This window comes from Rhopalosiphum maidis, chromosome 2 (genome assembly GCF_003676215.2).
Source record: "Rhopalosiphum maidis isolate BTI-1 chromosome 2, ASM367621v3, whole genome shotgun sequence".
NCBI lineage: Eukaryota > Metazoa > Arthropoda > Insecta > Hemiptera > Aphididae > Rhopalosiphum > Rhopalosiphum maidis.
This window is the reverse complement of record NC_040878.1, coordinates 63372417-63388304: the sequence shown is the minus strand read 5'-3', so window position 1 is coordinate 63388304 and position 15888 is coordinate 63372417. Positions and strand designations below refer to the sequence as shown.

The 15888-nt window shown below is 22.8% G+C and overlaps 1 protein-coding gene across 2 annotated transcripts in view; it reads right to left on the bottom strand.

Moving 5' to 3' along the window:
* Positions 1–15590, bottom strand: part of LOC113553652 (regulating synaptic membrane exocytosis protein 1) — a 186865-nt gene extending 171275 nt beyond the window's left edge. Inside the window, exon 1 of one of the 2 annotated variants that reach the window (XM_026957101.1) lies at positions 15443–15590. The gene's annotated coding sequence lies outside the window, so the exon portion shown is untranslated. Of the gene's footprint in view, positions 1–15384 lie in introns of both variants that reach the window. The other variant, XM_026957100.1, reaches the window with a different exon arrangement.
* Between the last annotated feature and the right edge of the window lie 298 nt (positions 15591–15888).

The window sequence follows — 15888 nt, the reverse complement described above, 5'->3', positions numbered from 1 at the left end:
TATGAAATAATTACTCTATTCTAAAGCATATACTGCACAAGTAATAACCAAATATTATACGATTAAACTAATTTTTCTAATTAATTAATTAATTAAGAGGATGTAATACCCAAGTGTTTTGTCTCCATCTTGCTAACGCATAACATACGAATATTTAGGTTCAGCAATTTCAGTTTGATGATAAATTAAATAAATATTAAAGTGAATTAACATTATTTATATAACATTATTATATAAATAAAAGAAAAGAAAATTATCTTGGATTTGTACGATATCTTAATTTTTAAATGAGTTTTAATTAGGATTATTAAATTTTAATATTCCCATACTCATAACTCGCTTAAAAATTAAAATATTGTAAAATGCTAACGAGAGAACACGGATAAGGTTCTTACCTTTAAGTGTTATTACAGGTCAATTCAAATCTAATATTTAAGCTAACAACAAGATTACAAGAATAAGAAACTGAAATAACTAGTACTAAATATTGGTATGTTGTGCGTTAATAAAACGGAGTCAACACTCAACATATACGGATATGACGTCCTCTTAATGTTATTACCTACAGTATTATACGCAAATCAAATAATTATTAAACACCACTGTTATTAATAATAACAATAATAATAATATTGAGCTTTAGCCGGTAACTATACTCTATATCAAGGTTGGCCAACCTTTCTCTACATCGTGCCAAACAAAAAATACAAAACTAAAAATACTATACCATAAAAAATTAATACTTTTTATTTACATTATAATAATATATTTATTATAATATATGTTATTTTATCTGGTGCCAGCGTGCCATTCAATAACGTCAAATGTGTCACAAAAGACACGCGTGCCACAGGTTGGACATCTATGTTCTATATGCATGTATGTTATATTTATATATTCAACAACTATCCAAAAAGTATATATCATTTATCAAATTTCTCCGTTAAAATATGTATGATAATCCATGGTTAATTTTTTATCAAATAAAAACATGTTATAACTAAGAACCGTTTTAAATTACATTTAACTTATTAAATCATTATTTTCACAAATCTGCCGTTTCATTTAACGCTGCACTATCAGTAATAAAATAACCATTTATCATTATTTATTTATTGTTAATTCAAACGGGTTAATGTTAATGCCCAATACAATTATAGAACATAAATGTACTAATAATAAGGGGAATTTATCAATAGAGTAGAATAACAAGTAAAAAAAAAATTAATTAATTAACTTAAATAACAAAATATAATAATAAACATAATTCACAAATAATATCTAATAATATAATTACAAAAAATCCAATACTATTAAAATTAAATATATCATTAGCTAATCCCATAGTTCTAATTGAAGAAATATTCATAACATAGTTGCCAGTTGGTTCTGTGCGATTGTATATTAAAAGTATAATTAAACCTATTTTGGTGTTTAAGGACATACATGAATTTATAAAATTAAGCAGTTCTGAACAATCTGTGTAATCATTGACCAATCTATACATGAATTTTAAATCAGATATATTTCTCCGAACGTTAAGGGCTTAAGCCTATTAATATTTAGTGTGTTAAATAACGGCTTGTACAGTGAATAAGATCAACGTGAAATATTACATTTGTATGATGCAAAACAAAGGAAACAATTTTTGAGGCATTGCATATTATGAATATTGACAGAATATTATCAAAACGACCAAACTATAGAATTATATTCTACTATTCTAGAGTAGAATGTACTAGTGAGAAGTAAAACGTTTTTAGGGTAATTTGTTATAAATCTAAGAATAGATGATGACTTTTTTTTTAAATTTTTAAATAATGCCTATTAAAAGATAGATACGTGTCAAATATAACATATGAAATCACTATCCTCAACTATCCGAAGAAGTAGAACATTATCTAAATTATAGTTGTGGAAAACTATTATACATGTAATCTGAAAAACTCTGAAACACTTTTTGAAAAAATCGATTTTTATTTTATGTTGTAACTCAAAAATGAGAATATAATCTAGAATTTGTCACCAAATATATATATTATACATATAAGCACAATTAAAGTTTCATTTTATTTTGACTCTTCTCATGCTATTTATTTTCTTTTTACATTTGGAATTGTTTAGTTTTTTTTTTATTCATGATTAAAAAAAACTTGAAAATTGGAAACAACAAGTCCATATTTTTCTTACAACTAAATATTTTAAAAATATATATTATGAATAAAATGTTATCATATTAGAGTTTGAGTTTTTGTCAAAATCACGAAAATATGTCAATTTATTATGTTTTAGTTAAAAATGTATAAAATGTTGAAAATTTACAACAATCTACACAAACATACGCATATATATGTAATTGTTTTCATAGAAATTTAAGTTTAAATTTTGTCGATATTCTTTTATACCAAAATGATTTTAGTTTTTATATTATAATTCAATAAATATTATTTGTAAGGATTTGAAACTTTTCACCGCTTTTGAGTACTTCTATACTACATACAATAAAATTCTAAGAATTTTTCGCATTACTTTAAACTATTTATACGATATAAATATTAACACCTTTCTATGGTACGATGGTACTGACTCATAAATGAATAACAACATGGTTTTAATATTATAATAATTATTATATACTATATATAATGTAATTTATTGTTTTTATTTGTCAAAAATTAGTTCAAGCTATTGTACGTATTACTAATATCAATATGAATATTATATAATAAAATATCATTAATAATAATAAAATATAGTTTGACATATTATATTTTACTACTATATGTGAAAAAACATTTTCAAAATATTTTGATTAATTGAATGCCAATTTATTTCATATTATTAATATTAAATATTATAGTAGCAATATAAATAAAACATAAATTATACTTAGAACATAGATTGGCAGATTTCAGAATCGATTTTTTATTGAATTCAAATGTAAAACATCCAATACTTAACCAATACTATAACCAAACTTTATATTATGGCAATGGGTCGTGTATTTTTTTGATAATAAACATGGATTTAGTCTTAGATTTTGTTTTCATTTTTTTTTTTGCAAGTATACAATTAATAAATTCTTAATTAAGTTTTAATTAGTTATGTCCATCGATTAAAATCAAAATATTTATTACTTATGTAGTAAAATGATTTTACAGTTTTTTCGATGGCTTCCTTAAATGTAAAAAAAAATATTGAATATTATTAATAAAATGAAGAAACTTAAATAAACAGTATTTTTACCAAGAATCTTTCAAAATCGTTAATCAAATAATCTAATAAGATAGAATTTTATAATTATTTTCTTATATAATACCAAAAAATAAATGTACCACACTCAATCCCAGTAATCTCATAAATTCATAAGATATCATTACCTAATACATATTAAAATAAAAATATTCTAACATACATTTTTAAAAACTTTCAGAATTTACGAAAAATGTTATGAATATAATAAGGAATTTAAAAACTAATTTATTTTAAATATATAATAGATTTTTACTTTTAGAATACGTCTGATATTATTTAATTTCAGAATAAAATATCCGTCAATTAGAAAAATTTAATTCTTAAGAAAATAATTTAATTAGAAATTTCGAAAGGTTCCATCTCGAGTTTTTATCGAAATAGATTTTTAGAAATATTCTAATATTAGATAGTGTTTAAAAAATAATATCTAGAAACAATAATTATGATATTTTTTTTTTGCGCTTAACATTGAACGTTGATGAGAATAATTATATTATTCCTTTTTTCAATTTGTTTTTTTTTATGCATGAAATTATTATGAAACATTATACGAAAATATCATTGGTAGAATAAAATAAGTTCCAGAATTTTTACGTAGGTATTTGTATGTATTTAGGACATAGGTACCTATTAGGTAGTAAATTTTTTCTCCGAGGCAATAAGATTTTTCCCAGGTATTTTAATTACCGATATTATTAGATAAAAATTCATTAACGATTTAACCGATTTTCCCATAATTTATAATAACTTTTTTTATACATTTAAAAAAGAATCCCATACTGACGGATCACGAACCATTTATAAAATCAAAATTTACTTTTTATTATAGTAAGTTAAAACTCATTTTTTCATACTCTTTTTGGTATATATTTATAAAAAATTATCAAATTAGATATATGAAATGTAATTATAAGCATTTTGATTCTTGGTATCATTTAATCTAACCATGTGGCTCGCGAACATATTCATATTAGCCATTCATTTTTTCAAAATGTAAAATGTATTTTTTAACAATTATAATAATAAATAAAAACATAAATAAGCTATTCAATTTTTTAATTAAAAACACATAAAAAAAAATTTAAATAGGGTAGTGTTAGTATGTCTGGAAGCATGCTCTACATGAAATATATAACGTCCATATAATAGCGTTGACATGTGCGCTATTGGAGTACATAAACACTGCCATAATATTATATATATATATATATATATATATATATTAAAGCCGATTCAATTTACTATGATTCGTAGTCAGATGAACAACGATGCGTAATATAATAATTCAGGTGCGAACCCAATACAAAATTAAAAACAATAATCAATATATGAAACGATTGACGAGACGACAGTAAACATAATTTTAGTCGCTCCTTTCTATTTTATTTTCAAAATACTCCTACCAACGTGTATTTAAAATATATACATTTATGTAAAAAAAAAAACAGCTATTACTTTTGGAGTCTCTCAGATCGGTATAAATTATTCATGCACTACGGGATAAGTCCCCTGGATAAAAGGAAAACGGGTGAGGTAGAACACGACGAACGGACCGCGCGTTCTGATCATTACAAAACTGTTTTTCCGCACTTTCTGTTCGGCGCAACAGACTTTGTGTTTGCTTTGCTTCGTTCCTTCATCCCGGACTGCTGATAAGTGCAAACAAGATTTCAGTAATGCCAACTATTCGTTTAAGGAATTTGATTTAAACCACAGTCGTTTTGAAATAAATAGTTAACAAAATAGTACCTGACATAATCATATTATTTTGTCCTTCATTTAAGATATTTAATTTTCAAATTGTAATTATATCCTATAAATGTATAATACCATCTTTGTTTAGAAACAAAAACGGAAGCACACATTATATAAATATTTTTACAATTTAACAGATGCATTTATTATGATATTGTAGTGTTAAATATAATTTATAATTTTTGTAATAAAACAGTCTGAAAGTTTCAACCAATGTATAATAAGAAAATAATTATTTTACATGGTTAAATTCTTTCTGAAAATTGTCAAAAATCATAAATATTAACATATGTATATTGTATAATATATATATATATATTATATTCAGTAATTAAAAATCAACATAAAATGTTATAGAACATTTTATAAAAACAAAAGAAATGAACCATACGATTAAATAAAAACACATTTTATAAACAAATATATCTTTATTATGTTTGAAACAAAAAAACTGCTAAAGCATAAAAAATACCCATTGTTCAAAACATCATAAATGTATAAATATTATATTTTATTTTATATTTAGATATAGTAAACATGCAATAACAATAAAACTAGTAAACAATAACAATAATAAGTTACAGAACAGCTATGATTTCAGAAAAATAAAACTATATACAAAGAGAAATAAACAATCATGATTAAAAATCCAAAAAAGGTAGGATCATTATTGGCATTAGACGTTATGTGGTTCGTTTTGTTAGTAAGTTGTGATGACTCTAGGGATATGGAAAATTTTATTATAATGTGTAAAACGAAAAGTAGTTTTAAAATTTACTAAGAATATATTAAGGTAAGAGAATCGATTCTGTTATAAAATATAAATATAAATACAATAATTTGAATATAATGAATTAATCATAATGTATTTATTAATTTTCCTTCATATTCAATTTTCTTATATCAGTGTCATAGGGGAGACCTTAATTCTTTTCTTGCATTTTTGCAATGCTAGAATACCTACTTACCACCTATTCACCTATTACTTTATGACTCCCTTTGTTTATAATGTATTTACTACACATCTACATTTTTTATAACTACAATTATGTTGTATACTTAACATAACAATTTATTAGTACTAATATAATTGTAGACCATAAGCATAACCAATATAATAAGCATATTAATATCATTCTATCAAAATATGTTTTATTCAATTTTTTGTTCATTATTATTTACTAGTAAGAATACAAAATCATAACTTTTAACTTGTATCAAACATATTATATAAAACAAGCTATATCTTACATTGTACAATAGAATAGTTAAAAATAAAGAAGATTTTGATAAAGCCGCTAAAAATCCGTGTTTTCAATTACAATTGGACATTTATAAATACAAATTACAAATAATTCATCGTTATCATAGATTTACCTCGAATTCTATAAATATCTAAATTAATGATATAGGAGACTTATAAGAAATGTTTGTACAATAAACTACGACTAACAAAAAAAAAAAGATTGGGGGTACGTGCCTAAAGATTCCCCCTCCCCCCCGGCTACGGAACTGGCCTATAATATTGATATTGTAACAAATTTAATAATTAAATATCACTTAATAATTTTGTTATATTAAATATAATAGTTGGCGAAGAAGTTGTTAGTTTAAACTTTAAATTAAGGTAGGCTAAAGTTTAATTACGTGCTCTCGACAAGTGTATCACAGTTCGTTGATAGAAGGTTATCCACAACCGATAACTTATTTAATTATTTTCACTTTTACTAACTTAAAACACGATAAAAGTGTATCATCTCTTACGGTAAATATAAATAGGAATTTTATAATTGTGATTCATTAACATATTCACCTATATAATAAACATATGACTTTAAAACTCACTTGTACGGTGAAAAATAAAAGGTTTGACATTTTATTCATGACGCGAAAAACTTGACAATAGAATATATAGATTATATGAAGGAAATTCCTATCCATGAAATTCCAGTATCTTAATTAAAATTCGCTCTCGCGTTCTTTTCGTGCAATAATTTTATTGTTATGCGTCGATGGTTTTTACGATACTATTATAAAGTAAAAGGCTCTTAAACGAGTGAAATCTTTTTTTCAATAACCATCCTTTACAAAAATGTGTGATAAGGGAATTTTTAAATCGCTTTTGCCCCCAGCAACAAGTTGACGGAATTTTCGCCCCTGCAACAATATAAAAACCACTTCCTTAATCACATCAGTATATGTATATAAACTATAACTATATATATTTCGATCGATATGTGTATTGTATCGAGTGGTTGAACTTTAGGTGAATATCAATTCAAATGATAGTCTTGGGAATACCAATATTAGAATATATCCATGAGTGATGTAATATAGTTTTATCAAATAAAGAAAAATGATTTTTAAATAAATTATTGATACTATAATATAAATAATATATTATTATACTACTTAATAAAATATACGTGCAATATTTAATCCTAGCTGTAGAATAAAGTTAAATCTTTTTTAAAAAAATAAGTATATTTTTCAATCATACCACTTATTTTTAAAAAGTTTTGATGACACACGTGTATTATAATTTATAGGTACGTTTTACATACAAGATATCTCAATTATTGAGTCCATTATAGACTTATCCGGATTATATTTCTATTTTCATAAGCGTCTTCAATAGTGCGCCCTATCTATTACTTCCATCATAGTTTAAGTACCTAGTATTTAAAAGTATTAAAGGTACAGAAAATATAATAGTAAATTTAATTAGTATTACCTAAGTATAAATAATTCTATTAATTCCTTATTAAATACATTTTTGTGAATCAAATTCTATTTAAAATAACTACTCAAATACTCAAATTATTATCACATTAAAATTTCTGTATAATAATATACTTAGATGTATGTATTATATTTCAGATGTGTATATATTTTTGATCTAAGCAGTGGACTACTAAATTGTATTTTTTTTTTTTTTAAGAAAAACTGGAAAACTTCGCTGTACTATATAGTCAGTCTTTTATTTGTAAGATAAATTTAATTTAATTTATTGATAATTCATTAAATACAAAAAACGATTCTAAGTGGAATCCTTTGTTTCTATAGATATTTTATTACTGTAATATATTCATATTACTATAAGCCGTTAATTTTTCAGCTTGACTTTATTTTTCAAAATATAAAAGTAAAGTTATACCTATTATTAATAATATTTTTTCGTTTAAATAAAATGGATTATTAAACAAAATCAAAAATAATAAATAACGATTGAATATATTTTATACAGTTATACGCTAATAAGTTTATAACTATAGGGTTTGAATTAAAAAAAAAAAATGCTTTTTTTAGTGATGATAGAAAAATAATTCTCATACAAAAATGTGTTTCGTTTAATTTCTAATTTCATAAATTTTGCTTTTTTTTATTTTATTGTGTTTAATTATCAATTTATCGTAATTATTTTGTACGTATTTATGAAACTAATCGATAAATGTTTGCGAAAACGACGCGTTATCAATGTTATGTTTAATAAATAATAATAATAATAATAATAATAATGGATATGCTTTGTTTTTTTAATTGCTTACAGAAATTACCTTCTAATTCAAATCTTACTAATAATAATCTCCATGTATTTTAAATTATTTTGGGAACCATTTTTTTTATACTTAAGATACACGAAGATCCACGTTTAATTTGTTCAAATTATTTGAATTATCAAATTTATATTTTTTACAAACTTAATTGTTTGAACGAATTCGTATAATCATTATTCATAAACATTTTATTCGTGATTTAGATGGCGAAGATACATAGATATAATAGTAATTCTAATAGCTTAATTAAATAATAATATAAATTAAGAACTTGAATCAGAGAATATTATTCAGATTTTATTAAGTGGCAAGAGCATTTTTATATAGCTACTAAGAAGATCTTACATAATAATTCCATAATAATATTACTTTTACAAAAAAAACTATAGACATCTTAATTAAAATAACTTGTGTTGTATCTACTTTTTAGTATTTTAACATTTATATGGGTAATTTTGGATATTTTTAGTTCAGTATCTACTGCAGTAAATCACTGTAATTAATTATGATTTTAACTAGGTACCATTAAATCCTAGTACTAATAATAAGTAATTTATTATTTTATTAAGGCCTATGGGGTAATACTAAACAAATAATTTATAGCATAGTGCTATAAATAAAAAGTTTTTTATAAAATTTCAGTTTTTTCATAAAATATCTAAAATATAAATTAAACATACACTTATTACTTAAAAATGTATACTTCCTTCATAAACACTTTGTTACGATTCTATAGTATTTAGATAAAATAAAAAAACTTATTCCGTATAATATATACAGCATTATATCATTATAAATTATGCATTAAAAATTATACAAAGACTGAATGTTAGAAACTCAATATCTCAACACAAGACAGTTTGTATTATTGTTTTAAATCTATAAGCAATACATAATACATTTCATTGTATTAAAAACAATTCTAAATAGAATTAAATTTATTATGGTCTTTATTGGATGTTTTTAAGGTTTTAAGTGAGTTTAAAAAAACTACGAATTTGTTATCTATTTGTATCGAATTAATACATATAATACTCAAAAAAAATTCTATACCATTTAATAAATGTGAATAAATTGTACTAAAATTTAATCCAAAATAATATTAAAATGAAATAATGAAATTAATAAACTTCAAAAGTTATGCATTCGTGAAATTTTATTATCTGCCTAAGTCTTACTCAGTATAAAATGTCTATCAAAGTTTATAGTTATATAAATAATTCAAATAATATGCTTATTATTATTTATAAAATTAATTAATTTTATAGTAACATTCAAATATACGCTCTTGAAATAAATTTTCTTAGCAAATTATTTAAACTTGAAAACAATCAATTAGATATATATGTTATGATGAATTTATTTATTTGAACTACATCAATTTTAAAGTCACATGATATGTTTGTGCTTTTGTTATTTAACTGTATGACAACACATTGTTATGTACCTATTTATAAAAGCCATATACAAGGTATATCATGAAGATCTGATAATTTTAAATTTAAAATATATTTTAATCCGTCAAATCTTCGTAAGACAACCTGTATATTTTCTGCGATCATTACATTTTTTTTTTTTTTTTTTTTAAGATTCATGATGATGTTTATGAACCATTTTTTTTTATTGAAAATATATTTTAGTTTAATAAAGAATTAAACTTTTGCATCAATCAAAATGTAATTAATTCACAAATATACATATACAAAAAATATACTTAAAAATAGATATTTTATTTTAATATTACGAATTCTATAAACATAAATACGATACTCGTTATGTTTTCGAATTAATTTTCTAGTCAACTGCAAATTACTAAAAAAAATAAAACAATCATTCATGTTTGATTAATTTAGACTAATTGTCTACTGTTTTTATTTGTATTAAACTTTGTGGTTTTTATGTTCCTTCGTTCATTCCCGAATCCCTTTTTTTGTTGACTGAAAAGAATAGCGTATAATTATTTTAACAGTGGCATTAATCCTCGGACAACTTAGTCTTTGGATTTTCTTGAAGTAATAAAAAAATAGTATGATCGATTCTTCTTTAGTTAACTTTCTTATTAATACCAAAGTTGAATGCAAAGAATAAAAAAATAAACAGGATAAATACATAAAATGACATGAAAATTATTAAGAGCAGAGCGACAATTTGTTTTTTGGCTAAATAGTAATTTTTCATTTTCATACATTCTTATTTTATAATGTTTTAAATTAACATTTAACAATGTGTACAATCAATTCTTCACTTAAATTAACTGAGGCCATAGTTATTTTTCAATAAAAAACAAATAACTTAGTCTACATAGATTATGGTTATAAAAGTTACTTATGTTTAATAGACATTGTCTATGAATAGATAGGTCTTTTAATTGTAACTTTTATAGGTATCTAAAATAAAATATTTGAGATTAATTGACTCTTGGATGTTACTCGTATTGCTGTAAAATAATAAAATGCTTATTTTAATACGTTTTATTGTTATTAATTTATTTAATTCAATGATAAATTAAAATATTGAAAAACGATTCTCTTCGTTTATTCTGTTGTTTACTACATAAGATATTTATTTCCTAGTTTACGGATGTTTTTAGAATTTAAATTCCTCATCAAATTAATTTGTGCGCAAGTATTTTAACTACTATGTCGAAAATAGTTATGGATATAATAATAGTAACTTTATAATTTAAAATATAAATATTAAATTATGTTAAACCCAAATCTATAATACACTACATAATTATAAAGAAATTTAAAAATAGCATCTTATTTAAATTAAATAATACGTCATGTTTTCTATTTTTTTAAATTTAGTATTCATAACAAATATTTGCTATAAAACATTTTAAACTAAATCCATTTTTAAATTACATCCAACAAGCATAATAGAAAATTATTAACAATATTAAACAATAATTATAATTCAAACATTTCAAACTTAAACTTGTATTTATTTTAAACGAAATTTGTTTAAACAATAAAACAATTTAACGATTAATTTTGGTTCAAATAACAATTTTAAACAATTAAATTTTACCTATTTCTTTACATCCTAGGTAAAGCGATGAATGTATTGATAATACAGTGATGTTATTTTTGTGTGTAAGTTTACAATTTTTTAACAATGTTGTAATTTAAAAACGAATAACCGAAGATAATTGAAATTATTATTATTCGCTTTGTTTAAAAATGTTTATAAAACAAAATGGTCCACATTTTCCCACCTTTTTTATACATATTTATGGTTAGAATAATGATGAGTTAGTTTCTATAAAATGGCCAGTAGGTAACTTAATTTTAGGAACTTAATTTCAATATATATATAAGTATGTATGTATTTATATATAAATGTACTATATTGCAATAAAGTGTTGATTTTTTTAACCATATTCTAAACATTTATTTAATTCAAATTCAGTTGTAGACTTATTATATTAAAATAATTTTATATTTAAACATTATGAATAAAGTAAATGTGTACTTTAATTTTACAATAAGACTTCAACAACAATAGTTATTTGACCTACAGTACTTAACAAAACAATTTGTTCATTAATTATTCATTTTAAAACTTAATAAAATAACGATGAAAAAAAGTCTTACAATATTTCAATAAAATTAAAAAATATTATCCTGTAAAATCAATAGGCCAAGTAGGTACTTTTATCAATTACCAACAAAATTTTGAATAAACTTGTAAAACAAATAGTAACATATGGAGTCCTTTCCATATCATTTATGCAATTAAATTAGGCATACTATTTGTATTGTTATTTTTATAACTTAAAATAATTAAATTGACAAAAGAAATATTTTTTTCTATAACTGAGCACCAACAATAATTAACTGATTATGGAAAATATTATAAATATCCTATTTCCACATTATTTTAAGCTTTTAAATTCTTTTGTATTACATCTTTAAACGTAGCATTTGAGAATAGATACCTAAAATCTTTTATATCGTTATGCCATCCATCACTCCATAAAAAAGTCATTTAAATTATTAATCAATATCAGTGAGCATCCCCGTAAATCTGTTTTATTTCATTGCTCAGGATGATTCACCGAGCATGCCGCCTTTTTTAAATTTAATAATGTAATTATTTAAAATCTTATTTTTAGAATTTTTGTATATTATACTTAAATATACTTACTATATTTACGAATATTTTAAAATGTTGTACCATTTAAGAAGTATCTTATGGCAAAACAAACTTCTGTTTTTTTCTAAAGAGAACTACACTTTTTTACTTTAGTTATTCAGAACATTATTTTTTTATCTAATGTCAAATGTATCTTAATCAAAATTCGAACAAGTTGTTTTTGACGTATTTAATATTATTAATATTATAAACGTATTTATTAAATGTATTTAATATTTGTTTAATAATGTTCTTATTAGTTATTATTCAGATAATTATTACAATTGTAAAATGCTATAATTAACTACTATATAATTTGTTAATTAAAAACAAACTTTTCCTATCCTTCCTGTTTTATTGAATCTCTTATCTAACTTTTTCCATCATTTTAAAAATAAATATTTCAAAATATATTTTATACATTATAAAAATGTATGCAATGTATTATATGCTTAAGCATATATCATCTTAAGTGCATAATATTTAATAACTCAGAAACTACTCGTTTAAATTGTTATTTAAATATATAAACAATTTAAGCATCAATTATCTGCTAAATAACTAAGTAAAAAAATAATGGTTATTATTTGAAAAACAAAAGTTTGTTTTATTACTAAGTGCAGATACAGGTCTTTAAAAATATTTAAAAATTATAGATTATGAATAATTATATTATTAAGTATTAAAGAAAACGAAGTTAAGCATGATTTCTGAATCACTATTATGCATATTTTAACTGCTATAATAGTGAGGGCATTTATAAATATTATAATACATTTGTACCAAAATAAAATAACGATCATTTTCTAAAAAATTAGTGTAAACAAGTATTGATAGTTGAGAAACCAATAAATGTGAATTAAAATTATTTATAAAATCTATATGTTTTATATACAAAATATAGTATCTAATTAATAAACTTTAAATATTTGACATAATATATTAGACTGACGTGGGAACTTGGGAGGATTTATCTCCCTGGACTGATGAAAATTATAAAATTATTGGCCAACCTAGAGACGTACGAAAGCTTAATATGAATCATACTATACTATACAAATGTATAATTTGTACATTTTAAATTAAATTAAATCTATTAATAAATGACTACTATATTTATTTACACAATAATATTTTTATAAATGATAGCCGATAATGATAGTAGTTATTATTTCTTATCAACGGCCGCAGACCAACAAGCAAACTGTCTTATCATACCATCACAAAATAGATTTTAAATAGATTTTGTTTTTTATTAGCAAAAATCTATATTTTCATCTCATTTTTTTTTTACTTATGACTTAAATTTAAACTATTTTACAGTCTACAACTTATTTTAACGTTTAAGCTATGTGTTTGAAAAAAATCATAAAAACAAAATATTTATTTAATTTACATTGCAGTATTACACACATAATTAATGAACTATAACGTCAAGCTCATAATTTTTAATTTAAATTTTATTCAAAAATACAAAACTATAGTATGTTTTGTTTCATTTTTGCTGATTCCATATCAATTTAACATTTATTTAAATTAATATATAATTTATAAAAAAAATTCAAGTAATTTCAATTGACAATTAAAAAACATTTATACATTTAAACATATACACACTTTTAGCATAAAGCCGTAAAGCATCATTTGTCTTAATATTTATTGCACAATTATCTAGATCAAATTTAGTTAAGTATCTATTCTATATTATACTCAGAAGAATATTTAAAATTTATTTTATTAATTTTAATTTTTGCAGTAAATTTAAAATTTCAATTACATTCTTAAATATATCTATTTGCATTTAAAAAAATATAGTTTTTGTTTTTTTTTTTTTATGAACATATCATTTGTACAACAATCATTAGTATCTGTTTCGAATCCTTGAAATCTATACTAAAACGTAATATGTATAATTATTATGTAATTTATATTTTATATCTTGATAAGCATGATATAACTCTTTTGAAAAATCTAGTTTATTAAATATTAATTAATAATGTTGTTATATAGTGTATTTATTTATAGTTTTTACATTATATAATTAACTATTATAATATCTTACCATAAATTGAATATAAAAACTGTTATAAATATATTCAATACATTTTTTCATGTTTTATGTACATAATGAGTTCCTATACAAACTGTGCAATAAACCAAATAAAACTAAAATATTATAAAATTTATAACCATTTATGAAAACTAAAAAAAGATTAGTTTATTAATATTATATTCTATTATATTATACGTTATTTTTATTTTTAAATGCACTGACATTTGTCATAAGTATCAATTTGAAACAATACAATTTAATATAGTGTAACTTTATATATATATATATATATATATATGTGTGTATACCAGATACCTACATATTGTATACAGACGAACTAAAAAAACTAAAAATATTATAAAATAATCAATTTCAGCTCACAGATTTTAGTCAGGAAAAAATAACAATTTACAATAATATTATTGTGTTTTGTAATTTATCAGATATAATAATATATATTATTATTTGTTTAATTGCAATTATTATTCAACCTCCACTGCTGTAGCGTACAGTCTACTCGATATTATCCGTTAATATTAAATTTCGATTCTATCTGTCGCAGTTTGTTTTCCGATAATATTACATAACATGCGTATTATAATATTACAATGACTCTATGTATACTTTATTGTATTTCGACAAAATCCGGAAATCTGAAAACTGAACACTGTTCGGGACTTACGGTGAAACAACTCGGCGTGCGTGACGACTGCAGGATCCCCAATGCGTGTAGATACGCGTTTTATGTCGGTGAACACTTGTTGCGGGACAGAGGACGGAAGATGTTGGGATGGTACGGAACCGCGGGGATCGTCGTCGGTTACTCGGCCGGTGCGCGACTACTACTATCGCACGGATCCAAAAGCCGACGCCACAGCCATTCGTCGGCGGCGGCGGCAACAGCGACAAGCGGATAACGCCGGCAGAGAGAGCTCCACCGTCGACCCCGTGTGTTCCGTCCTTTGTTCTCGTCGTTAAATCCTCATTCGTTATTATTATTATTACTATTATTATATGTACATAATTACTTTATTACGGGGACATCGCCCACTCACAAACATTGGAAAGCACAGCTTTCAATGGATGTCCGGTGACATTGGGTTTTTATTTTTTATTTCTAAAATATTT